Source organism: Octopus bimaculoides, chromosome 6 (assembly GCF_046866305.1).
Source record: "Octopus bimaculoides isolate indiv1 chromosome 6, ASM4686630v1, whole genome shotgun sequence".
Classification (NCBI taxonomy): domain Eukaryota; kingdom Metazoa; phylum Mollusca; class Cephalopoda; order Octopoda; family Octopodidae; genus Octopus; species Octopus bimaculoides.
In genome coordinates this window covers 79,696,345-79,723,855 of record NC_142933.1, presented here as the reverse complement: position 1 = coordinate 79,723,855, position 27,511 = coordinate 79,696,345, and the positions used below count along the sequence as shown (strand labels likewise).

Genomic DNA, 27,511 nt, shown 5'->3' with positions numbered 1-27,511 from the left:
TTTATATTTTTTTAGATTTTAATTATTTCTGTGGGAAGTTTTAGAACGTAACACCCGCGATAGTCGAGGGATTACTGTATATGTATATATTTATGAATTTTTATATATACTCAATGTGTTATATATCGTATGGTTTCACATGGGAAAAGGTGTGTGCATGCGCACACGTACATATAGTTATGAATATATGTGTTGTGTTAAATTTCTCCTCTTCCTTGCAGCAAAATAATTTATTCCACTTTGCTGACTTTCTGTTACATTTTTGCCGACTCAGTCCATTACTAGTTTCCTCTAATTCTACTGTTTCACTTTGATCTAAATCTTTATGTGGGTTGTGTATATGATGTTTTGAGCAACTAAACTACCCACGAGATCCATGCTGTGGTTTCATGGATAGCTAGTTATAACGTACGCACATATATATATATACATAGAATTTAATTTTTGTAAAGACACCTATGTACACACGCATACATTCTATTCATACTCACATTTTAGAAACATAGCATTAAAAAAAAAAAAATCAGACTATTCCATTCAGTTTGTAATTCAATTTGAGATTCTACGATAGCTCTCTGTATCCTTACCTACCTCACCCACGAACAGTTTCCTCTTTAAACAAATTTCAAACTGAAATAAAATTAAATACAAAAAAAGAAAAAGTTTGAAAAATAACAAATCTGAATTCTCATCTTTGATTCACTTACTACTGCTATGTAATTTACAAAAATAACCCACTGATATTTGGCCGGGGTGGGGTTTTTTTTTGTTATTGTTGTGCTCTTCGTTACCACAGCACAACTGTGCTATATTATTCGTCTAAATTAATCCGGAATCTTTTCTTTGATAGCGATTTAATCCTTTGCCTGTCCCATGTATCACATGTAATATACAGAGCATACTACCCTGGTGTCCGTGCATCGTATATGATACACATTTCCATTTTTTTTTTCGACCAATAAAGAGTAATTTGAGACTTGTGAAAGGAAAGCTTTATATTATTCAGAACGTATGACACAAGAGCTTTGCTAAAAGCCAGAAAACAAGCATGGGCGTTTAGGACAAATTATTTGGATAGATAAAGGGTTAACAATATTCCCCTGTCCCATTTTTGTTGAGGATGTTCTTTCTGAGTGACTCGGGCATTGCAGCGACCCGGCAGCTTGTTTGTGAAAATAACCCACGGAGGAGCGTTTCATCTATAAGAGCACTGGTTTAAAACCATCAGAGATATGCTCGCATGATCTGATCGCAACAACTCCACCTATACGCGATATTAATTTGATTGTTACAATTGTACCATGGATCTATGATGGCTCCCGCTTGGTTGTTAAAACAAATGGATTTACCTGCTCATTGAATTACCGTGTCAGTGGCTGAACATTCGACAATCATTTGAACTTTTTAATTACCAGTACCGTCTACCCAATTTCTCTCAGAAGATTTGGGTTGAACAGAGGTAATAGAAAAATGACAGTTGTTCAAAATGATACACTGGTTTCGAACCCAAGAACTCGAATTTAACCATTCGGCCATCACACACACACACACATATTACCTTTATATTATAGGCATAAGGCTTGAAATTTTTTGGGAGGGAGCTAGTCTATCACTTTGACCCCAGTGTTCAATTGGTACTATATTTCATTGGCCCTGAAAGATGAAAGGAAAAGTCAACCTCGGCGGCATTTGTACTCTGAAGGTAAAGATTGACAAAATGCTCCCGCTAACCATTTTGTCCAGTCTACTAACAATTCTGCCTTTCACACACACACACACGCGCATGCATGCATATATATATATATATATATATATGACGGCGTGGTTGCAGCAGCAATGCTTTTGATTTGCTGCTAAACAACCTATCAATCATTGGTTAAGCAAGAGAGAGTCGATGACTAATTCTCTAACACTGTATCATATAAGGGGAACCTAGGTAAGCCGTAGAATTTTCAAAAATCTAATTTAAAACTTTAGAAGATTCATATTAATGCTTGAGCGTCTGGAAGAAACCTGTAATTCCTTATTTTTGTTTATTAAAGGTAAGCAGTGAGGTTTCTGAAGCCCTTATGCGAAATGCGCTAGTCATTTAAAAAAAAAAAAATTAATCTCCAGCTGTGAATACTTCGATGCAGTCGCTCGACCTGCTACCATCAGCAGCTAAATGATTCACTAACGTCACCTTAGTACCCTTTCTAAACAAAGAAGAGAAAAAAAAGGATGTTTGGATAATGTAATGTCAGCTACACCAGATCTGAAAAGAAAAGAAAAAAAGAAAAACATTAATTCACTAGCAACGAAGTCTGTTTGATCAACATCAACCAGACATAGCTAAGTAGACATACGATCAGATACCGAAATAATGTATCTTTTTATTCACAATGTATCTTTATTGATAAAATTGGTGTGCTATGAGGTAAAATATTATTCACAGTTACTGCTTATTGGGCGTTTTTTTTCTTTCTTTTTCATCTTCTATCATCATTGTCGTCGCCTGTTTATTTTAAGCCGGCAGTCTAACGCGGCAACATCAATGTAATGGGGAAACTATAGAGAAGCCTCGAAATATGGATGATATATACAGACGTATTTTGTCTTCGTCCTTCGCATACTTCGTATTTTTTTTTTTTGCACTATAAAAAAATGTAATTATTTGGATAATAGTTTTATTCTTTTATCGTGAACTGCGACCATGCTGGGGCACTGCCTTGAAGTCGAATAAATCGACTCCAGGATTTCTATCGGTTTATTTTGTCAAACTGTTGAGTTACAGGCTCGTAAACAGAGCAAGACCGGTCGTCAAGCAATGGTGGGTGGATGGGTGGGGGGAAACAGACACAAAGATACCGGCCGGGCTTCTTTCAGTTTCCGTCTACCAAATCCACTCACAATGCTTTGGTCGGCCCGAGGCTATAGTAGAAGACACTTGCCCAAGGTTCCACGCAGTGGTACCGAACCCGTAACCATGTTGTTGGGAAGCAAGTTTCTTGCCACACAGCCACGTCTGCGCAAGTCTTGATATTCTTTTGTTTCACTCATTTGACTGCCTCCTTGCTGGAGCACCGCCTTGAAAATTTTTTTAATGATTCATCCTGTGTTTCTTAAAGAGTTGTTTACTCGTCAAATGTTTGCCTCACTCAAAGTTAAGTCGAAGCCTCGAAATAAGCTTCACAATATATAAAAAAAAAGTGTCATTATTTTATTGGGTTTCCAAAATATTTCCACTGGTTTTTGTTGTCGTTTCCATGCCATCATATTCGATTTCTATCGAATTCAAAGTTTTATCTAAATTGTAACAACTCCAGTGTAGCATTTGTAATATTAAACTTCTGTGTCTCTGATATGAAGATAGAAAATATTCTAATTACTTTTCTGCATTTTACTGTGTTTTTCATATATTTGTGTTTTGTGGTTGATCACATACAAAACCTCCTCGCCGCTCTACATGCTAGAAGTAGCAGTCAAATCCCTTTAAAATCATTCTATATAATCTATTCTTAAGTACACTATACCGAGGAAAAAGACGTGATGATCACGACTGGAATACCTTTTTTCGGTCATAAGTCTGCTCGATCAGGGCTGATTTGAGGCTACACTCAACATGCAAATAGGATAAATGCTGCCTATATCCTCGTTTATCGCGGATACATTCATCACTGATTCAAGATAACACGTTACAATAATTCTGAACCGTGTTATGCTTATCGCGAATTGATCTGTGATAACACGGATCGTCGGTCGGTCAAAGATTCTGCTCTGATCTCAGCGACCATCTACAATGCTCAGTAAAACTTGGGGTCTCGGAACTAACTTATTGTCCCCCATTATTCATTTATCACTTATTCATTTAACACGGTAGTTTTGGGAACTAAACACCCACGTTAAACGAGGATAGATGTAATAAATACTTGCAGAAGGGGTTCCTGGATACTGTATGAATGGGGGAGGGCAATTCTTTTATTATTACTTCGTTATTACTTTTAGTAAGTACGCAGGCTTATTACATTACTTCTGTGTTTAATGGCAGTCTTCCATAACGCATTTTATCACTTCGGACAACTAACTATTCCTTTTAACTTGAAATTTTTATTTTGTTTATATTTTATATTATCCTACCCACTTTTTTTCTTTCTTAATTCTTTATCTTTTTTTTAACAACCTACAAAAGTAGAATGGTTGAAGATAGAATACTTATTTTTTTCTTCGTGGGGGCAACTCCCTGCCGCAAAAGCTGATAAGGAAACTATGCTTAATTGATAAAGGATGTTGTTGGTAGGGTTTACTTTTTGTTTCACTCCACTCCAGCTTTTTAATATAGCTTGGAGAAATGTCATGGTTAGTTAGAATAATTTCTTTTGACATTCATTATGAATAAAAGATATTTTACTGAATGTTCTATCAAATTGATTTTCTTTTTTGTTTTTACTTAACACTTCAGTACATCTTATCCTCCATACAGCTGGGTTTATTATACAGGCCTGTGTGAAATAAAACATTTCATGGCATATTTTTTTAATTCTTTATATAGTATTTATTTATTTATTGTTAGTCGCCCCCCCCCACTTTTTTCCCCCCTTCCTTCTGCGAATTTTACAGCTGTAGCATTTAACTTCTAAGTTATATAGATAATTTAACAATCTTCTTACAACACCGTAAACCATTCACTACAGTAATTACTGGGCTTTTGAACAGGTAGATCAACCACACTACTACTGCTGGTTTATTTTTCTCTGCATCACACGCCAAAGTTTTCTGACCTAGAAAACCATAGTTAACCTTTGCCGTTGCACTCAAAATGATCAAATTGTTTTGACAGAATATGGCATGCAAAAGCTATTGGACATCTCTTATCTTAGAGATTATGATCCCAGAATCAATTACTTGGATCTAGAGCTTTCTTCTTCCTAAATCTCCTATATCTAATTGCATCACTAATAACTCTGAACGCCAGCAATTCAGGTATCCTTAAAAGCCTCTTCGTGGCTTTCTTTCATCCTATCGCTTGCTTTCTAGCAATCTCTGCTTGTATCAAACAATTTCTTAGCTATTGATATAATCCCTTATTTCCAAGCGTTAGTTTTGTTCTATTTCCAACTAACATCAGCTGTTCCTGCCAGACATCCAGTGATCCTGCTAGAGAAAGTTTTTAGACTTCTCCGTGAATTTGGCGATGGAAATTCGTGATATTTATTATAAAAATGTAAGGTAAATAGAATAGCACAAATGGAAATTAAAACAACTTCTCCGTGAAAACTTCCATTTAACAGTGTTTGTCTTAAACTATTTTCTCTTTGTAAGAATTGTATAAGTTCAGTGTGATTTATTTGCCTCGAGTTATGCCATACTGATGATTCGAAATAAGGATGAAATAGTGCTATGCATGACTACAAGCGATTGGAAATTTTATAGCGTTCATAATGCGTAGGAGAAAAACAAACGTTAGACGATTATATTCTATGTATCATTTTCGTTACTCCTTGATTTAGAATTCGGCATACTTAAACAAGTATGCCCCAACCCGATTTTGTTTCCTCACGACTTTAAAAAAAATGGATATTTTTTGATGAAATTTTCAACAAAAATCTTTCTGGTGGTGTAGATTTCGGTTGTATCGGAATTTGTTGTGAAAATCTTTTTCAGAGTGTGGCGTATAGGAGTTTCGAATAATTCACACTAGTTGACTTAAGTTCATAACTTTCAGAAAAACGGCTATTTTTAAATGAAACTTTCTACAAATACCTGTCAGATGGTGTAGATTACGATTTTAGGATCTTTTTTAAAACGGGGGCCACATTTTTCATTAACGAAACACTTTGAAACTTGGAACACTGGTAGAATGTGTCATATAAAACATCTTTTTCTCTCAGTCTTCTTAAAAAAAAAGAAATCCCTAAGTTATTCCATGTTAAAGTTGTCGTATTTCTGTAATTTCAACCAATCACTGACGTCCATTCAGCCGATATACATTAAGTGCCGACTACATAAACAAACGATTCTGAAACAATTCTATCGGTGATAGGGTTAGGGTTAGGGTAAAACAGCAAATTTAAAAAGAAAAAAGCAAAACGAAGCTATGGAAATTAAATACGCTTTACACCGCTTAATCAGCCAAAGGAGTAAATATAAACAACTGAATACTTGTCAGTGATTGGTTGAAATTATCGAAATAAGACAATTTTTTACATGAAATAAATTCGAATACAAAAATATTTTTCTGTTCTATAACACAAAATAGGGATCTTTTTTAAAACGGGGGCCACATTTTTACGTAGTGTTTTTGGTACGGAAAGACTTTCAAACTTCGTATACTTATCTATTTTGTGTTATAGAACAGAAAAATATTTTTGTATTCGAATTTATTTCATGTAAAAAATTGTCTTATTTCGATAATTTCAACCAATCACTGACGTCCATTCAGTCGATATACATTAAGTGCCGACTACATAAACAAACGATTCTTCGTTTTATTTGCTTTTTTCATTTTAAATTTGCTTTAACCCTAATCCTAACCCTAACCCTAGGGTTAGGGTTAGGGTTAATTGTTTCAGAATCGTTTGTTTATGTAGTCGGCACTTAATGTATATCGGCTGAATGGACGTCAGTGATTGGTTGAAATTACAGAAATACGACAACTTTAACATGGAATAATTTATGGATTTCTTTTTTTTTAAAGAAGACTAAGAGAAAAAGATGTTTTATATGACACATTCTACCAGTGTTCCAAGTTTCAAAGTGTTTCGTTAATGAAAAATGTGGCCCCCGTTTTAAAAAAGATCCCAAAATAGATAAGTATACGAAGTTTGAAAGTCTTTCGGTACCAAAAACACTACGTAAAACATTAATGAAAAATGTGGCCCCCGTTTTAAAAAAGATCCCGATTTTATTGGAATTTAATGTAAAACATAGAGTAAGTACTAGGCTTACAAAGAATAAGTCCTGGGGTCGAGTTGTTCAACTAAAGGCGGTGCTCCAGCATGGCCGCAGTCAAATGACTGAAGCAAATAAAAGAATATAAAATTTATATTGGTACATCATATTGAATAAGAGAAAATCGAAACAATTTTGAATATCTTGGCAAATTGTTCCTCTTTAAATCAATAAATAAAATATGGTGTACATTACATTTCAGTATAGAAGCAACTCGACTTCCTGTTACAATATATGTTACAATATATGTTAAAATAATTGTTGAATTACAGCTTTCCCGTATATTTTCATCATTGAATAGATGGAGAAAACTCCACTTTTCTTCATAGATTTAATGTGGTGTAACATGTAAATTAAAATATCAATAATTTTGAAGATGGTTTAGAAAGGTGTTTGAGAATGCTTGTTTTACTTTTTTTTAATATAGTGTCTTAATTAGTTTGTACAAATATTTTCTTTAAAAATGTAAAATACCCCTCACCACCATCACTACAAATGAGGAAAAAAAAGATGGCAAGATATAAAATCAATTGAAACCATTTAAACCGATACATAGAGTAGGTATCCATGATCAACCATAAAGATGTACGATAAAAGATGAAGATACAATTAACTATCAAAATTAGAATTGTTGTTGTTGCAAGAGATATAATGCAAGATTTTATTTTATAAAAATTTCTTCTATAAAGCTCCTTATAATTCTAGATTTTTTTCTAAAAATTAAAACACAAAGTTAGAAATGCAGTAATAGAAATGGTTTCCCAAGATGTTTTAACCCTTTTTGCCTGTCTAAAGCATTTCCCTGAACGTCCATTCTTGTTTTCAGACTTTTACTTAGCCCTTGTTTCATACGTTCTCAGTAACATAAAAATTTCCTTTCAAAATTCCAATTTTTTTCAACTTCTAGAATGATGAATGTACGCCGGGGTAACATGCCCTGTGTATCATGCTATATACGGGACAGGTTTAATACGAAGTTGAATATTTTGGATCATTTAGGCTGTTATATACCAGATAGAATCTAGCATAAAATCAGTATGAATATCTGCATTTGTGTGGAAATGCAATCCCAAAACGTCGGATCTGCTTTGTCAAGCGGAAAATATCCAATATTTCATCTATTAAGTTCAAGAAAGAAATAAGAAGGTTTTTTTTTTTTTTAAAGACTTTTTTCTTATTTTGCTAAAGTTGTCGAATAAGCAACGGCTACATTCACCCAATTTACAAATGAAGCGATATAAGTAACTACTAAAACTAATTTAAACTTGGCTAATTACGATTTTATAGACATAAAACAGCACACCTTAGTATTTTTGAGATTTTCGGAGAGTCCACATGTGTAGCGTAAATATTAATTTCTGAGCTAATAGAGGAGCCTGTGATTAGATTAATTAACCCTTTGCCGCTTGTATATCACATGTAATACACAAGACATATTTCCCTGGCGTCCATACATCATATATGATATACATTCTTGTTATACTCAGCTATCTGAGTAACTGGGAACTTATGAAAGAAAGCTTTATATTACTCAGAAGCTATGAAACAAAGGTTAACTAAAAGTCTGAAAACAAGTATGGACGTTTAGGACTAACCTATGAAAATATTAAACAGACTGAATTACCATTTTATAGTATATTTCATAAAGAGTAGAACATCATACTTTAGAGTTTTTGTAGACATTAGTGGAGACAAGCTTGTCAATTCTGTGGTCCCTACCCCTGTTTTTTCATTGTTTTTTTCAAGTATCTCGATGGGATTCCCTTAAATGCCTTTTAATGCATCAAGTTCGTTCTTTTATTTTGATACGGTAGCACATTGAAATTTGCAAGATAAATTTAGGACTGATACCAAATGCAAAAATATTCTCAATGTTGCTCTACGCATATCGGTCTTTTAAAGGTATTCTACAAAAAAAACAAAAAAACCTCTTTAGAAACCACTAGGTATCTTGTAACCTTCGTCTCATCACTTAAATGGCATCAAGCTCATAAAATGTTTATTTGTATGTGGAGCAAGACTAGAAGAGTGATCAACCATTTGTATTTGCTGATGCTTTTGTACAGCAAGGTAACTAAGAATTTACAGTAATCGTATACCTTGTTATTTTCTGAGAACTAAAGTAGATTAGTTCCCATCATATGTGTCAAGTAACGTGTAAATATTATTGTAAGATATTGGCTCAACACCTCCTCCCTTAATCTTCCTCTCATGTTATCTCTCCAAAATGTCATAATTCCCCTCTCCACCTCAGTCTGTCCAAACACCCCTTTTATTTATTTACTTTATAGTTTGTCTTTTTTTAAAGTATTTTATTTTTATTCTCAATATTTTGTTCTACACTGGTTGGGTAACTTGACAAAACAGGAACACAATATTTGCTCTGAAATGATTACTATAGCTAGTAATAAAAATAAAGGGACATCTTATTAGTGACAATGGCCTGTACCAAATGACCTGATGTTGAAAAAAAAAAAAATTAACCCTCACAGTAGACATCTGATATTCCTTCCTTTACTTTCATTATTTTAAAATTGTTCTAAATTTGTTCAGCTACCAAGATAGATGTTTTCAAATAGAGATGTGAATGTTCGTAATTTAATCGTTATCCGTAACAACGCCAATGTACTCTAACAACTATCTGTAAGTTTCCTGCTTCCTGCTTCCGAGGTGATGTGAGGATCAACAAACTTGATCTCTTTCCTTCTGTGTTAGTTTCCCTTAAGGTCTAGAGATAGTTCATGCAGTGTAACATGACAAGAAGAAATATAAAAAGAAATCTGTTAATCTAAATTAATTTTTCTTTTGTATTTTTTGTTTTATAAGCTATGCCAATCCTAATAGCCTTAATTTGGAAGAAGTAAACAGTTTCTTTTAAATGATATTATATATATATATATATATATATATAGTTTAATTTTTTTATATTCTTATAGAAGTTTATTTAAATATTTATATGTATTTCTATTGCCATCAGGTATTGTGCTTGTGTGTACATGTATACGTGTGTATAAGTGTAGATATTTCAGTGCCTGTGCAAGTTCAATATTCGTATGTGTATAGAAATATAGATTTTTTTTTCTTATGAAATATTCTCCCGTTTTCGTTTTTGTTGTTGTTGTTGTAAATGATGAAAGATTAGCACCCCCTCCCCATTTTATGTTTTGAACACCAAGGGGCTAATTATCTCCCTTTATTTTACAAAATGTCAAATATTCATAAAAATGAAACCGTACGAAAGGAAACAATTGCCTTATTATTTTTATATACACACTGTTTTGTATGTGTGTGTGTTCGTTAGTGGAATGTTGTTGTTGGAATTGTGCAGCTTATTCGTCACGAGATACGCTCACTCTGTCTCTCTTTTGCTTCCTCATTCCAATCCATTCCATTTTTGTTTGCGAGCAATGTAGTGTGTGCAGGGTGTATGGTTCTGGTTTGGTGGCGGGGGGTGAGTAAGGCCAGATAAAGGAAAAGGGCAGGAGATAAAGACTGCATTGTTGGGAAGATAGGCGAGATTAAAAGAAAATCGAATAGTGTAGATAGTTAAGGAAAGGAACAATTGAAAAAATAACGTAAAAAAATAAAATAAGGATGCTATTTTAGAGGAATGAAAAAGAGTAGAGATATCGTTGGTCTCTTCCATACCTGATTAAACAGGCAAGGAAGTCTTCTACGACTCCACACATGTGTCAAAACAGGCATTAATGTAGATGAGTCTTTCAGTAGGATCTACGATCCAGTTTCAATGCTTGTTGTTATGTAGTTATATAAGTTTACTCGTGCCGTTCATATCACAGAAAAAAAAATGTAGACACCGCTTAGAGTAAAATGCTTTTCTTTCTATGTGCTGTTTTTGAAATCAATTATTTCTTTTTAAATGCTAAACTATTCTTTACAGAAATAAACAAAACAAACTGTAATATATATATATATCGATCAATTCAACGTCAAAGTAATTACTGGTGGTTATTTTATTATCAAGAACTAGTCTGTCTTCAACAGTGAAACGAAATAACAAAGACTTTAGTGTGATTTGAACTAAAAAAATGTGGGGTCAATCAAAATAATATTCTTTACATGATACATCGCTCTCTTCCATCTGAGTCGTTAAGCCACGACAGTTTTTTTCCCTCCTCCTAATCAATACGATTTCCAAATAGTTGTATGATTGAAGAGTTATTTGACACCATTAACAACAGCAGTAGTAGATTGTCATTCATTTTCATATAAATCTTTGCAGTGTAACTCCAGCAGCACGTGCTGATCATTATTATATTATCAAAAAATTTAAACATCATTTGATAAAATATCTTATCTCAATAGGACAATGTATGTTCGTGCGTAGTGTAGATAATTTTAAAATAAAATTAGTATACATGTTTAACCTGTTTGAAAAGCAGATATCACCTTAATAATCCTTTCTACTATTAGCACAAGGGCTGAAATTTTGTGTGTGTGTGTGGGGGGGGGGGTAAGTAGATTAGATCGACCCCAGCACTCAACTGGTACTTAATTTATCGACTCCGAGAGGATGAAAGGCAAAGTCGACCTCGGCGGAATTTGAACTCAGAACGTAAAGGCGGACGAAATACCGCTAAGCATTTTGCCCGACGTGCTAACGACTCAGCCAGCTCACCGCCTTCAATAATTGGCCCTTTTCGTCTATGCAGACGGTCAATTCAGATTCGAGGTCACTTAATCGAACTTTTTCTCGCAGCTTCTTTCATGGCTGATTCTTCCTATGATTGAAGTGCAGCTTCTGTCACAGTACTTGCATACCAAGAGGATGGCTCGGCGCTCTGCGTTTGTGTTGTTTTCCTTTCGCCGCTGACGCTTCTCAACTTGCTTGTTTCTGTAGCGCCTTCAATATTACCTAATAATAAAATAGCTTAAGCAACAACAACACACTCGATGGGTTTAGTATCTGTACTCAATTTTATCACTTTTATTTTTCATTGTACTTTGAGGTTGTCAAAGAACCACTTACAGTACAGAGATTTATTATCAGTGTCTTGGACTTGAGAACACTAGACCAAATTGAGCACGTCGTGTAACCTCTTTTGTGCATCTCGAGATGCACCGAGGTTTAGCGTATTTACAGAAATCATTGTTTGTTGAGCAAACTCTTGAGACACGTCCTTGATAAGTTTATCCGAGCTGCAATACTTAGGTCAAACGGAGAATAAAGACAGATACTTTGTTTTTGAATTGATGTTGAGTGCTCTGCAAGCCGAGGATATTGATATGTTTAACAGTGGGTTCTGCACGATCATACAGTACCAAGGGGGCAATGCTTCAGCGATTTTTCGGGTATGCCCGCATTAGAGCAATGTGATATTAACGCAATTTCCGCTAATTAACTGTTGGTGGATCTTAAGTCAATCGCATGGTAGCCATGTGTAAGCTAATGTAATTATCATTAGTGTAATGCGAGGTATACATTGCCACCATCCCTTTGGCAAAGGTTATCATGTACTTTACTCTGCCACTACGTAAAAGGTAGTTACTTATATATCTAAAATGCATGTGTATGCGAGTGAAAAATATCAATATGGGCCAAGCACTGATTTGCTATATAGTTTAGAGGAAAAGTGACAAAGGAATGTCATCATTTCTTCTTTTTTTTTCTTTCACCGATGTTTACATCTTTGGTGAAAAATTCAGTGTTTCACACACCACATGCACACACGATGGGCTTCCACTGTTTTTATTTGCAAAATTCCACTCATAAGGTATTGGGCGACTTGAGATTATGGTATAAGAAAATACTTGCCTCGAGTGCAGAGCTGAACGATCAAATCTAGAATCACATGATTACAAAGTGAACATGCATTTAAATCTTTTCGTTTTAAATATTGAAAGGGGGGAAAAAAAAAAAAGGTTACGATTTTGGTACAACAGAAAAGTAGAACAGAAATTCTGCTTTTAGAATTATGTGTATGTGGGAAATCTCTTGGTGCGAGTTACACGTATGATTTAGTGGAGGCTACTGGTGCTTTTATTTATGTGTGAAGTGGGGATTTGTCTTAGCCCAGAATATACATACATACATTTTATATAATATGAATGTGATCCTCACTCAGTATCTTTACTTTGCTGTGTATATTGTTTATGGTTTATTACAGTGGCTCTCAAACTAACAAAATACCTTCTACTCCACAAACGTAGTGGATGCAAACCCAGTTTTTAAGAAGGGTATTCAAAGAGTGTTCATTGCCTCCTCCCTTAGAATTTTAGCGGGTGCACTTGCACTTCCTGTACTCGAGCCTACGTCTCTCCAACAGGCAAAAATATTTTAGTGAACTTTCCTCCCTCCTCCTTATTAATGAGAAAGCAAAATCACTCGTTGTGATGTTGTTGGAAAACTTTAAAAAGTTTCTAAACCATCTAACATTATTAGAAATACCCCTTTTTAATCCTCACCCCCCACACACCAAGGAACAGGTGTAATTTCCCGGTCCTCTTCTCCCCATGACATTGGCTTCTTATTTCAACGCCTGCTTTTTTCATGTATTTACATATGTACTTGTTAACAGATAAATATCTGCTGCATATTTTATCGACCGGGGGCAACTAGTACTTAATTTATCGACACCGAAAGGATGGGAGGTTAAGTGGACCTCGGCGGAATTTGAACTCAGAACGTAGCGACGGGCGAAATACTGCTAAGTATTTCGTCCAGCGTGCTAACAATTCTGCCAGCTTGCCGCCTTCATAATAATAATGGTTTCCAATTTTAGCACACAGCCAGCAATTCCAGGGGAAGGGATAAGTCAGTTACATCGAATTCAAAAGGATGAAAGGCAAAATCAATCTCGGCGGAATTTGGACGAAAGTAAATACGTACGCCCACTGTTTCGTTACACCGAAAACGGGTGGTGTACGTATTCTTTACTCAGAACGTAAAGACGATTCTACCAGCTCACCACCTAACAACAATTCTTTCTACTATAAGCACAAAACCCGAGGGGAACTAGTCAATTGCATCAACTCCAGGGTAAATTTTCAGATTAACATCCGCACAGTTTTCTCTCAGGAGTTAGGGTTACGGACGGAATTCCCTAACCCTAAAACCCTAACACCCTAGTGAAAATCGTGCGGGTGTTAATCTGAAAATTTACCGACTCCACTGCTCAACTGGTACTTATTTCATTGAACTCGAAGAGCAAAGTCGACCCTGGCCGAATTTGAACTCAGAGCATGAAGACGGACGAAACACCACTCAGTATTTTCCCGGCGTGCTAACGATTCTGCCATCGCACCGCCTTAAAAATAAATAAATAATGTATTAAGCAATCTAATTAAAACTTTATATTTGTTGATTTAAATTAGTATCAATTCACAAAACTGCTTCGCTTATTTATTTATTTATTTATCAAATGTACACTTTCCTTCTCTATCTCTCTCACACGTGCGCGCATTCCCCGTTCTTCTAAGACGTTATCGCTTCGGTTATTATTTTCTTAACTTTTAATCCTTTTCATTTTCTTTCCATTCAATTTCATTCTTCCTTTATGCCGAAACTGCTCTTTACTTTCATCCTTTTATTATCGTATTACAATTTCTTCCTTTCCGTATAAGGGGGTGGGTGAATAATATGAATACAAAAGAATGAAATAGAGAATAGAGAGAATAATATATATGAGTGGGTTGTTACTGGATCCAACGAAACGAAAGAGCTAGAGCCAGAGATAGCCCCCACTCGCCGTTATGTTATATTAGTTGAAACATTTTATCGAAATATTAACGATACTACTACATTCTAAATACACACCACCCACACACACATATAAATCTCTCCCCCTCACATATTTATTGTATGTATGTAGTGAGTGTATATACGTGTATGTATATATATATATATATATATATATATATATATATATATATATATATATATATTATGCTGATGAAAAAAAATAGAACTCAAAATAATATATGTATATTTTTAACTAATATTTAGTGAGTGTGTGTGTGTATGTATGTATATATATTTACACACACGCAGGGTGGGCCAAAAGTCACGCACGAAATAAGTTCAATACGCTCCGGAATTGTCAAAGGCATACTTCAGTTTTTCTAAAATTGAATAAAATATATAAATTAATGAATACACACGTACTTGTACATGATGAGCAAAATGAATGATAGCGTGATATAAAAAAAAAAAAAGTCAAATGTTGGTCCGTGACTTTGGGCCCTCCCTGCGTGTGTGTGTATATATATATATTTTTATATGTACACATGGACATTGTGTCCTCTGTACATGGGTCTCTGACATTTATTTCTTTAGCTGGTTTGTACCATGTTTTTTTTTTTTTTTGGTGGGAAGGGTCAAGCCTTAGTTTTCACTCGTGTTTATTACTGTTTGCCTGTCTCTATATCGCAGAGAGCGATCTAAAGATCGCCAGTATTAAAGAGACACCGACACACACACGTACAGAAATATATTGAACATGTTCACAAATGTTTCCCATTTACGTGTTGGTTTTTGGCTATTTTAATTATTTTCCATTTTACTTGTACGGACGGTTGTAATCTATATATTTATCTTCTGCGAACTTTCTGAAATAGAATTTCAAACCCACCACCCCCGTTTCATTCTGTCATTCATTCATTTGCATGTCTTCAATGCTTACTTCTTCAATTCTACTTTTTACGATATATCGTAAATCTTCCTTTGGTTCTTCTTTCTCAGTCTTTCTTTTCCTGCTTGCTTATTGCTTCACTTGTACTACTATTTGTAGTATTGCTAGTATTACGATCGTAACCATTACTATTAGTACGGCTTGTATTATCACTACAACTACTATTATTAGTACGACTAGATAACCACAACTAGAATACAACTACTATTACTATTGTCAACACCGCACCACTGTTACTGTCTCTATCGTCAACATCGCCTCTAATATTAATTACTACGACTGCTACAACCGCCAGTCACTATTACTGATATTACCACTAGTACAACCATCACCACCAGTTTTCCCTCATCCTACCTTGTTATCACTGTTCTTGTCATCACATCTATTAGCTGAACCAGGCTACATACCCTCGAATTCATCCACTCTCACCGACTCTACATAACCACTGCTGTCAGCGTTCTGCATCCCCTTCTTATAACTCCTTTCTCCTAGCATGCTTCAAGCATGGTTATTCGGGGTAGGAGGATATTATACTCCTACACTCTCTCTGGGATATAGGGAGATCATCTTTTTCTCCCCTCTACCTACTCTTTTGCAGTATACTATGATGAAAGTCTAATTTTTAAATTATTTTATCGTTCCTCTTTTACTTGCTGCAGTCATTGGACTGCAGCCTTTTGCGGCACAGCCTTGAAGAGAGTTTTAGTCGAATAAGTTGACCCCCACCCCTGTACTTTACTTTTGTTTTTAAGTTTGGTACTTATTCTATCAGCTCTCTTTTGTTTACGACCCTTAAGTCACGAGGACGTAAACAAACCAGCACCGGTTGTCAAGTTGTGGAAACAAACAGAAACACTGACATACATACATACGTATTTATGTATGCCATGTGTTTAAGAAGTTCAGTTCACAACCATGTAGTTTCCGGTTTAGTCCAACTGCACAACATCTTGGGCAAGGTTCTTCTACAACTTTGAGCTGGCTAGAGTCTTGTAAGTTAATTTGATTGATAGAAACTGAAAGCAGCTCATCATATGAGTGTGTTATGCATGCATGAGTGTCTTTTTGTCTTGACGTTACATTCTTATTATAAATATTTACTGTTCATATGAAAGCAGTGGTTTGTTTGCGATATTCCATGGAAATATGACCGGGATATTGAGCTGTTCATGTGTAAAGGTCTCAGCAGAAATATTGTTTTGCTTGGAAACAGATGAAAGTTGTTCACAAGAAGAGCAAATTCCCTGACCTATGTAAGTGTGAAAGAGTGAACCTTAAATCAATGATGATGTAGGTCTCTCTTTGTCTGTCTCTCTGTCTCTCCCCCTCTCTCTCTCTCTATCTATCTATCAATATATATATTTATATAAAGGGCATTATTATAAAAAAATAACAACGCCACACAGTGGACTTCTCAAAATAACCACATTTAGTACCTATGCGAGGAAAAAACAACCAACAGAAGATGACCAACTTTCTTTTAAAATAGACTTAATTGCGTATCGACCGATTTCGCGATTACTAGAATGAATCTAGATTTCGTTCATCAGCACAATATTGTCCCAAAAATATATATAAATAAACAGAATTCTCACCTCACCAAAACTGAACAACTACGTATCCGACAGAGTAAAGGGAATGAAGTTTATCTGTGTATATCTTCATCAAATTTTTTTACACACTGGCTTCTTGATAACATTCTTGTAAAAGAGTTTTATCCTTTTTTGAATTTATTTATCAATATATATATATATATATATATATATTCTCTTTTACTCTTTTACTTGTTTCAGTCATTTAACTGCGGCCATGCTGGAGCACTGCCTTTAGTCGAGCAAATCGACCCCAGGACTTATTCTTTGTAAGCCTCTTACTTATTCTGTCGGTCTCTTTTGCCGAACTGATAGGTTACGGGGACATAAACACACCAGCATTGGTTGTCAAGCGATGCTGGCGGGAACAAACACACACACACATATATACGTATATATGACGGGCTTCTTTCAGTTTCTATCTACCAAATCCACTCACAAGGCTTGTCGGCCCGAGGCTATAGTAGAAGACACTTACCCAAGGTGCCATGCAGTGGGACTGAACCCAGAATCATGTGGTTGGGAAGCAAGCTACTTACCACACAGCCACTCCTGCGCCTATATATATATTAGACTGTGATCTTGTTGGTGTATTACTAGTGACCACAGTATTTATGTCAGTCTACTACTTATTTCAGAGGTTGTTAGTGAACTGGTAAGTTACTGGATATGATATAAATAGCCAACACACACTCTCACATACACAGTTGATATACTTTTGCACTGCTTTTGTCTACCAAATGCCACTCATAAGCCATTGGTCAGTTGAAAGCTATAGTAGAAAAGTAGAAGGTACTGCCATGGGATCAAATGTAGGACCACATGATGCCAATACTTGTGTATGTATATATATAAAATAATAATACAAAGAATATGTATGCATGTATACCCACATATATGTACATACTTACATCTACATGTGTATATAGAGGCATATCAGGGTACAGGACGTTAGAAAAATGAACCACAGACAACGGAACGAACACATAGGAAAACAGATAGCCACTTGAAATTAATCCTTCGTCAGCTGCCTCTATTCTAACTAGACATTTTGAAGATAAGGCAGAACGTACTCCAGAATAGTCTCTTCCTGAGTAGTGTATCGACCCACTAAACAGAGGATTCCAAGGTGGCAAACACAAACCAAGACAAGAAAAAATGGACAGTGAAAACAACATTAAAAAGCCGTACGGCCAAACGCGAATCTGGTATTGAACGCTATATATATATATGTATATATATATATGTATATATATATATATATATATGTATATATATATATATATATTAATTGTATATATGGCTATAAAATTTGTGTTCATTTTTGTATGTTAGTATTTAGTATATGTATACATACACTAACATGTAAGCACGCACCGTGTTGAATGGAATTAAAAACAAAAAATTCATGCCAAACTTTCATGTCACTCTATGCTGCTTACACACACACACACACACACAAAGTTTTAAAAAAGTCTTTGAAAAAAAATGACTTATTCCTGATTCTGCTAGTCCCCCACTGCCTTCATACACTGATCATCTCACCAATGTGTTGTCAGCTGGAATCCTATTTCTTTTGGTAAAATAGGAAAAACATCCCAGTTTTTTATTTGATCATGTGTAAACATTCTCTCTGTTGATTTTATGTATGAAAGTAATTTGATAGTAAAGATAGAGCTGTTATTATTGTTGTTGTTGTTATTGTTGTTATTATTATTATTATTATTATTATTATTATTATTATTATTATTACCTCCACTTAGTGAGAAAAGTATAATCATATCATATTTGTGGGTGTGTGATAGACATATACTTCACAAAGCTCATCTTAATTCATGTAAACGAAATATTCTTTGTTCATTGAGAATGTTCAAAAACTGATTAGAAATAAGTCAGGGCTATGGTTTTCAGCTGGGCTTCATAGTAAGTTGGGGATCTACAATAAGTATTTTAAAGGTCACTGAAAAAAAGAAAAATTTACTTTAGATATATGTATTGTTATGTATTGCAAGAAACAGCTAGATTTCTTTCTCTTACAATTAATATTTAGGTGCAGGCGTGGCTGTGGTACGAAGCTTGCTTCCCAACCTCATGGTTCTGGGTTCAGTCCCATTGCGTTGCACCTTGGGCAAGTGTCTTCTACTATAGTCTCATTCCAACCAAAGCTTTGTGAGAGGATTTGGTAGATGGAAACTGAAAGAAGCCTGTTATATAATATATATGTGTGTTTGTACTCCTACCATCGCTTGACAACCAATGTTGTGTTTACGACCCGTAACTTAGTGGTTCAGCAAAAGAGATTGATAACAAATAAGCCCTGGTGTGGGTCGATTTGTTTAACTAAAAAGCCCCTTCAGTCTAATTACTGAAACAAGAATAAAATAATAGTTCTACCTACACAAGTTAATGTGTGGAAAACAAAATAGGAATTTTGAAAGAAGTTTATATAAAACTAGTTTTTAAACATTGAATGGCTATGGGGGTCCACCAAAATAAAATAGGGATGAAAGCGGTCCATAGATAAATAATGGTTGAGAACTCCTGGTCTATATGGAGGAAGTAAATGGAAATGAGAAATCTTGACTATATTCTATTGTAAGAAAAATATGTGTTTATCAGACTTACCTGAGACATCTAGATGTTTAGGCACCTTTCTGCAACTATTCAACTGGGGTGAGTGATTCTAGTAATATTGGTTTCAAATTTTGGCACAATGCCTGCAGGTTTAGGGGAGGGGCTAAGTTGATTACGTCGATCTCTGTTTTCAACTGGTACTTATTTTATGAACCCTGAAAGGATGAAAGGCAAAGTTGACTGCAGCAGATTTTGAACTCAGACTGTAAAGATGGACAAAATGCTGCTAAGAATTTTGCCCCTGCTAACAATTTTGCCAGCTTGCTGCCTTAAAGTGATACAAGTAGTATTACAGCCATCACTTGTGAATGTGACTTGATGGCATGTACTGTATTTTTACTAACTGTTTTAGACACCCATGTAGTCACAAGTAGGTCACAAGTAGCCATAAATATTCTCTTGGTCCGCCATCCCTGATCCTATGTAATATCCAGGGTGTTACTCCTGGAGGCAATGAGGGCTTCACTAGTACTGGGTTACTTACTTTACTTAAGCCCTTCATTCCCTATGGAGCACTTTCCATCAATGACTTTCCTCAGCTATTCATGACTCTGAGTTGTCAAGTCCACTCCTTCAGTGGTGAAGAGCTCATGTAATCACACCCTGGATATTACTGTGGGTCAGGTATCAAGGATGCATGCACATGCATACATTCACATACTTGTATGTACTTTTACTGGTTTAATACTTATCCCCACTTAAATGTAGGAACAAGAGTGCATTTTGTACCAAGAGTTTCTATCGTAGTATATCTGTCCCAGTATAGTCCAGGGGTTTTCAAACTTTTTGACTTGCGGACCCCTTTATATTTCAGGCTTTACCTTAGGGACCCCCTTTATAAACGCTTATGAAAAATTATACATAAATATTTGCTTAAAGTAACATATTTTTACATTTGTTTATTTAACAGTATTTAACAAATAGGTTGATCGTCAATTAAAAGATTTCGATGAAAAAACATATATAAAATCAAATTGCCCATAAAAAGTATTTGCTGTCCACGGACCCCCTGTCTTGTCCTTGCGGACTACAGTTTGAAAACCTCTGGTATAGTCTATTCTAATAGGATATCCTTGTTTAAATGAGGATAAATTTTACCTCTCATTATTAATACTGCCTACGTCACCAATATATACTTTTTTGTACTGGTTTCAGTCATTGAACTATGACCCTATTGGAGCTCTACCATCAGGTGTTTTTTGATGATTGTAGTGTCCCCAGTACTTCATTCACTCTAGTACATATTTTGTCATTCCATATTTCTATATTTTACTAAATGGATAAGTTACCATACTGATTCAATACTGGTTTTGTTGCAAGTGGTAGTGTTTTGTGAAACACATACATGAATACATACATACATACGTATGTATGTACATACATGCATACATAAATAAATGACAGGTTTCTGGATAGTTTCCAGTTACTAAATTCCACATGGTTTATATGTATATTAGAAGACACTTGTCCAATGTGCTGCACAGTAGGAATGAACCCGGAAGCACGTGGTTACGTTGTGATCATCTTATTCAAACATCCCTGTTTGTATTTCTGTACAAATGTATTTGGTTTCAGTTGCCATGAAGCAGGGTGTGTTTGATTATATAATCTCACTGTATAACTGATGCTAATTTTGTTGTAGGAAGGGGCATGAAACTAAATATTTAAGGCATTTAGTCTCGATGCTTGAACGCTAGCCCTTTTTACCACCCACAGACACTAACTTGATTCTTCTCAGTCATGATATGGATATCTTCTCCATCCTCTTTTGTTTTATATATATTATTACCTCTACCTTAGCGAAGGCGGAGGTATTGTTTTCAGTCATGTTTGTTTGTTTGCTTGTCTGTGGACAAGATATCTCGAGAACTGCTGGATGGATTCAGATGAAACTTTCATGTTACTTGATGGTTATTTTAGCTAAAGCTCCTTAGAATATCATGCATCTCACAGAATCTCTCGTGTTATGTCCATATGCTTAATTTACATTATAGAGGGATTCTTTTACTGATCTATGCACATGATTTGGATTCAATTCTCAATTGTAGACATTTTGCATCACTTATCTCATTAATGTCTCAGAAAAAATTATAAACCTCACACAGTGTCATTACTGTTAAACTATATCTTTCATTTTTTAAAACTTGTTTCAGTCTTTGGACTGCAGCCATTCTGGGGCACTGCCTTGAAAGGGTTTAGTTGAATAAATTGACCCAGTGCTTATTTTGTTTTAAAGTTTGATTCTTATTCTACAAGGATGTAAACAAACTAACACTGGTTGTTAAGTGATGGTTTTACTTAGTGTCTCAGCTTGGCTGCAGTTCAATGCCTGAAGCAAGCAAACGAATGTAAGATATAGAATTGCTCAGAAATTTTGACTGGTTAAACAAGCCATTCTATTCAGTTACTTTCACAACTCATTCTGACTTGGAGCAGTGCACTCACCATAGTTGTTCTTCCTCATTATATCACCTTTGCACAGCAATTATACAGCAAATTCAGAATGACTTCTGGGTAAAAATCAAAACATTATTCTCTAAATAATTCTGTTTTGCTATGCCATCTAATGTACAACCTTCTACATTTATTTCAGAATTTTTTTATCACTACTTTGGCAAATGTGGTGGATTCTTTTCTTTGCTGAAGAGGTCACAATAGGATTTAAAATAATAAATTGTTGATCAATATTCTTTTCTTTATTGCATAATTATTTCTAATTCACTTTTTAATTCTTCCTCGTTAGATACATTAACACTAACTTAACTATTAATGTTAACCGTTAGCACTTAATCCAGCCATATTCAGCCCAAATATTTGATCTGTTTTATGTTCAAACTGACCAGATTCAACCTCTCACACTTAACCTACAATGTCATTCTAGAAATAAACAATGACATCATTGAAATCTCAAAGCTACAAGATAATGCCTGAATAATTCAAAGCAATGTAAATAAATAAGCATTATATTTGACAGAGTAATCTGAATGCTAAAGGGTTAAAAACGTTTTAACTCATGTGATTTCTACTTTTTGCTGTTGGCTGAAGTGTCTTCTGTTATTGACTTGCACCAACCAGAATGTTAATTTCAGAAACTACCTCTGAGTAGGTTACAAAACTTCCTGCCAAAAGCATGTTAAAAACTTGGAAAAGTTTTGTTTGCTCGTTAGTTTCCTGCAATATCAACTCAACTAGAATTCACTTTTGTATCCAAAACTGGTGATGCTTTTACTATGATCACTTTTTTCTATTTTTTTTGGAACATTTCTGAATTATTTATGAACTTCTCGGATACGGTCCCACTGTGTCTTAAGAAAGTGTCTTCTACTATAGCCCTTGGCGAACAAATGCCTTGTGAGTGAATTTGGTAAATGGAAACTGTAGAAGTCTGTGTGGATATATATAAATGTGTGTGTCTTTGTGTTGTTCCCTACTCCACCACTTGACAAACAATGTTGGTTTATGTCTCTGTAACTTAGCAGTTGGGCAAAAGAGACCATTAGAATAAATATCAGACTTTAAACAGTATTTGTTTAACTAAAACTCAAGGTGGTGCTCCAGTATGGCTGCAGTCCAAAGACTGGAACATTGTAAAAGAAAAAGATAAAATATAATCTTTAATTCATTGACTGATTTCTCTCTCTCTCTCTCTCTCTCTCTCTCTCTCTCTCTCTCTCTCTCTCTCTCTCTCTCTCTCTCTCTCTCTCTCTCTCTCTCTCCCTCTCCCTCTCCTTTTTTCGTTAATTGATTTCTATTATAACTCTTCTATTCCGCTTTTTTTAAAATCTTCTTTACAATCCTTCGCCCCAATTTCTGGACAAACTCTACACATTACCAGGTTGTTTATTCACCAGCTGTGGGTTCCCTCAGGGTTTACTCTATACACCTGTTGGTCACTTAATAATAGGCTGTTCTGTTTCCATTTTATTTTTATACTTCCTCTTATTATTTTATTTATTTTTTTTGTCTAGCTAGATCATCTTGCATTTTTTTTTCTTTCTCCCATGTCCAATTAAATTCCTCTTGCTCTAGTGCAGTAAGATACATTTTACAGTTACTAATCCATACTATCTGATATCATATCAGATTTAAAACACAGACCTTTTAAACTTTGAGTCTTAAATCTGTTGCCATTTAACCCCAGGTTATTTCTGGTTGATCAAACCTAGGATCAAAGGCATTCCAGTTATGACCAACCCATTTATGTTTGATAATATATAAAATAATACTACACACACATATAATAGGACTTCATTACCTTATGTGTACTTTTAAAAGGAAAGAGTGTGAGTTGAGGGAGGTTTGACTGCAAGTTCTAGCAGGCTGATTGACTGTGTGAAGGTTCCCTTGTTGACTTATCTCAAATAATATTGTTTGGTGTTTAAATTAGTTTTACACTGAAATCTTGTGTTGAAATATGTTAGAAATTGATCCACAATTACTGTTATCATTGAGTAGTTGTTTATTAAATACACTCACAAAGCATTGGTCAGTTCAAAGCTGTAGCAAGATATATATATATCCAAAGTGCATACGGTGGGACAGAACCCACAACTATGTGGCTGGGAAGCAAACTTTTCATCCCCATTACCATAATTGCAGCTAGTTTTCTATTATAATTCCATTCACATATAGAATACTTGTATAGGAATATTAAATCAAATCCATTACTTGACTGATACTTTATTTTATTGATCTCTTTATTTTATTGATCTTGCCAACTTTGCTTTCTGAACTCATAGCTTAAAGGGCCATAAGTATATATACTGTCTGTATAGGTGTTCATAAATTATCTTTACAATTTCAACAGTTTATCATCTAGATGTGTTGCACGCAACCAATGGAGCCCACGTAGAAAGTGTACTGGTGTTTTCAATAAATCTTTGTTTGCCTATGTTTTCCAATCAACTATCCTGAGTTATCTTTACTTTTCATTTGTTTCTGAACTTTTCAAATTATAAAGGTAATTTATCGACACCCTGTATTTTGTTTGACATTAAGATTTGCTTAACCTTTTAGCATTCAGATTATTCTATCAAATGTAACAATTATTTATTCACATTGTTTTGAATTTATCCTGCATTATCTTGTAGCCTTAAAATTTTGATTATATGACTGTATACTTTTTAGACTAACATTGTAGGATGGGTGTGAGAGGCTGGATCTGGCCAATTTGAACATAAAGCAGGAAGATTATTTTGGCTGGATATGCCTGATTTAAATTCTAAAGGGTTGATAACTGATTTTGTTGAAATGGTCTATCTAATTTCTGTTATGTACAATACAGTAAAATGTATATAGTAATTATTTTAAATGTAAATCATTCACAAGGCCTTTGTTACCCAAGGCTATGGGTAGAAGACACTTGCCTGAGGAGTTGCATAGTGGTTTAAACCTGGAACCATGTAGATGAATTTTAAGTAAAATTAGATTTTGAATATCTATTCAATCAAAGACTTATTTTGTAACTAGGATTACAGAGAGATAGTATGTAATTTTTCTCTTTTAAATTAAGTTTGGAGATAGTCCACTTAAATAGCTGTTGACATATCAAGTAAACTAAGCTTTGAAACCTCAGAAACTAACACAAAATGACTAGAAATAAGAATCAAATACCCTTCAAATCACACCATACCACCTTCAGAGTTGTAAAGAGTTCACCCAAGACCAAGCCACATTTTGTAATATGTCTGAATGAAAGATGGAACAATCATAGCTGAAAAGCCTTTGGTGAAAGCCTCGCTCAAATAAGACTGACCTGGGAGTAAACAATAACATTGAGCGGTGATTGACTGTCTGTGTCAGCTGCGACTAGAAAGAATTTTCTGAGGAATTTCCATCCCTTTTTTTGCATAATGTATTATTTTCAAATTAATTTTAATTTTCTCATTATGGTATTTTTAAAATTCCAAATATTTGATAAAATGTCATTAAGTACAGTACTCTCTCCACTTCCTCTACTTGAGTTGGTGATATAGTGCTTTGGCTCTCTACTAATATCATTTAAACTGATTCTTCATTATAACTATTCAAATTCAATATTAATGTGTGTGTGTGTGTGAGAGAGAGAGAGAGAGAGAGAGAGAGAAAAAAAGAGGAGAGAGAGAAAGAGGAGAGAGAGAGAGAAAGAGGAGAGAGAGGGAGTGAGTGGGAGAGTAAGCGAAAGAGATGGGAAGTGAGGGAGAGAAAATAAAATAAAACACTAATAGGGTACAATACATATTTAGTTGCTGTTTCTATTTTATAAAACCAGGACAGCTTTAGTTGAGGAATCCTGTGTAGTGAGCAGGGTTTGCCACAAGGCTCCTCTACTGAACAACCAGGCTTGACCCACAGATCTCTTTTTCCAGTCATATCATATCTCCTCTTGATTGAGGGGGCCATACTGCACACTCTAACATGCAGTTGGAAAGTCTGGACAGTTGCACTCACTGTGCTGTCCAGTTTATTTCAGTCTGGCTGTTGTTTATAAACTTTATTCATTATTCTTAACAGTAACAAAATTAACAAGGGAGCCTCTACAGCTGGGATTCTCAACCATTTTTTATCTATGGACCCCTTTGATTACTATTTTATTCCAGTGAACCACCCTTACCCATTCTATGCTTAAAAACTAGTTTTATAGATATGTCTTTCAAAATTCCTGTTTTGTTTTTCGCACATTAACTTGTATAGGTTGAACTATGTAAAAATGTTAGAGAAACCTGGCTGTTTCTTGCAATACATACCTCTAAAGCAAAATTTTTTCAGGAGCCCTTAGAATACTGTTGTGAATGCCCAGTTTACTATTTTGTTACATGGACCCCAAAAATCTTATATGGACCCCAGTTGTGAACCACTGCTTCACAGGGTCGATTGACATGCTTAGAAAAAAAGCAGTCTTGTTTCCCACAACAATACCCCACTCTTTTAAAATACAGCACGGGATACATTACATAGTGTAGTCTAAGATACTTTTAAAAAGGTACATGATGGTCACAATTGGATTACCTTTGAACACAGGTCTGCTTGATCAGTGCTGACTTTAGGCTAAGTAACAACAAGCATAACAATAACAATGTGTAACATGATTTTTGTCCTTGGCTAGCAACTATTATTTCCTATTTATTTACCCCCTAGAAAGTAGGGAAAATAGCTTAATATTTTCTTCAAATTTTGCTTCTGTTACATTTATTCAAACTCCAAAGAATCCCTCTCAATACATGGCTATGGTGCTCCCTCACTACTACTGCTCATGATGAGAGATGCACATATTGTCAATCACTAATAGACATGCACAACTGGTTAAGGTCAAGCAACTGACAAGCATATCTGTGGAATTGAGCAGAATATTTGCTATGTTATTTCTGCTTCAACAACTCAGTACTGAATCTGTCTGAAATGTAATGGAAAATAGGTCAGTTTCAAAACACTGATGTTCAGGTCACAAAAGCAAAGTTTGAAGGGAATAGCAGTCATTTCCTTCGATTTCTAGATAGAAACAAATAGGAAATAACACTTACTGACCAAAGACGAAAAAAAATTAAAATTTTGTTACACAGTGTAATAGTTATCTGATAGTAGATGAATATCAGAAACTGTTAATCCAAAACATTTAGATTAAATCAGGAAGTAAGGATTGCTTTGCGATAATCAAGTAAGTTTTGAATTTAGATAGATGAAACCTATATGTATGTAGATTATCAGAATTACTTCTTAAAGTGAATTCTG

General features: G+C 34.8%; 1 protein-coding gene across 1 annotated transcript in view; it reads left to right on the top strand.

Annotated features, from left to right (window-relative positions):
- Nucleotides 1-27,511, top strand: part of LOC106882548 (low-density lipoprotein receptor-related protein 4) — a 457,600-nt gene that overhangs the window by 21,343 nt on the left and 408,746 nt on the right. The window lies entirely within an intron of this gene.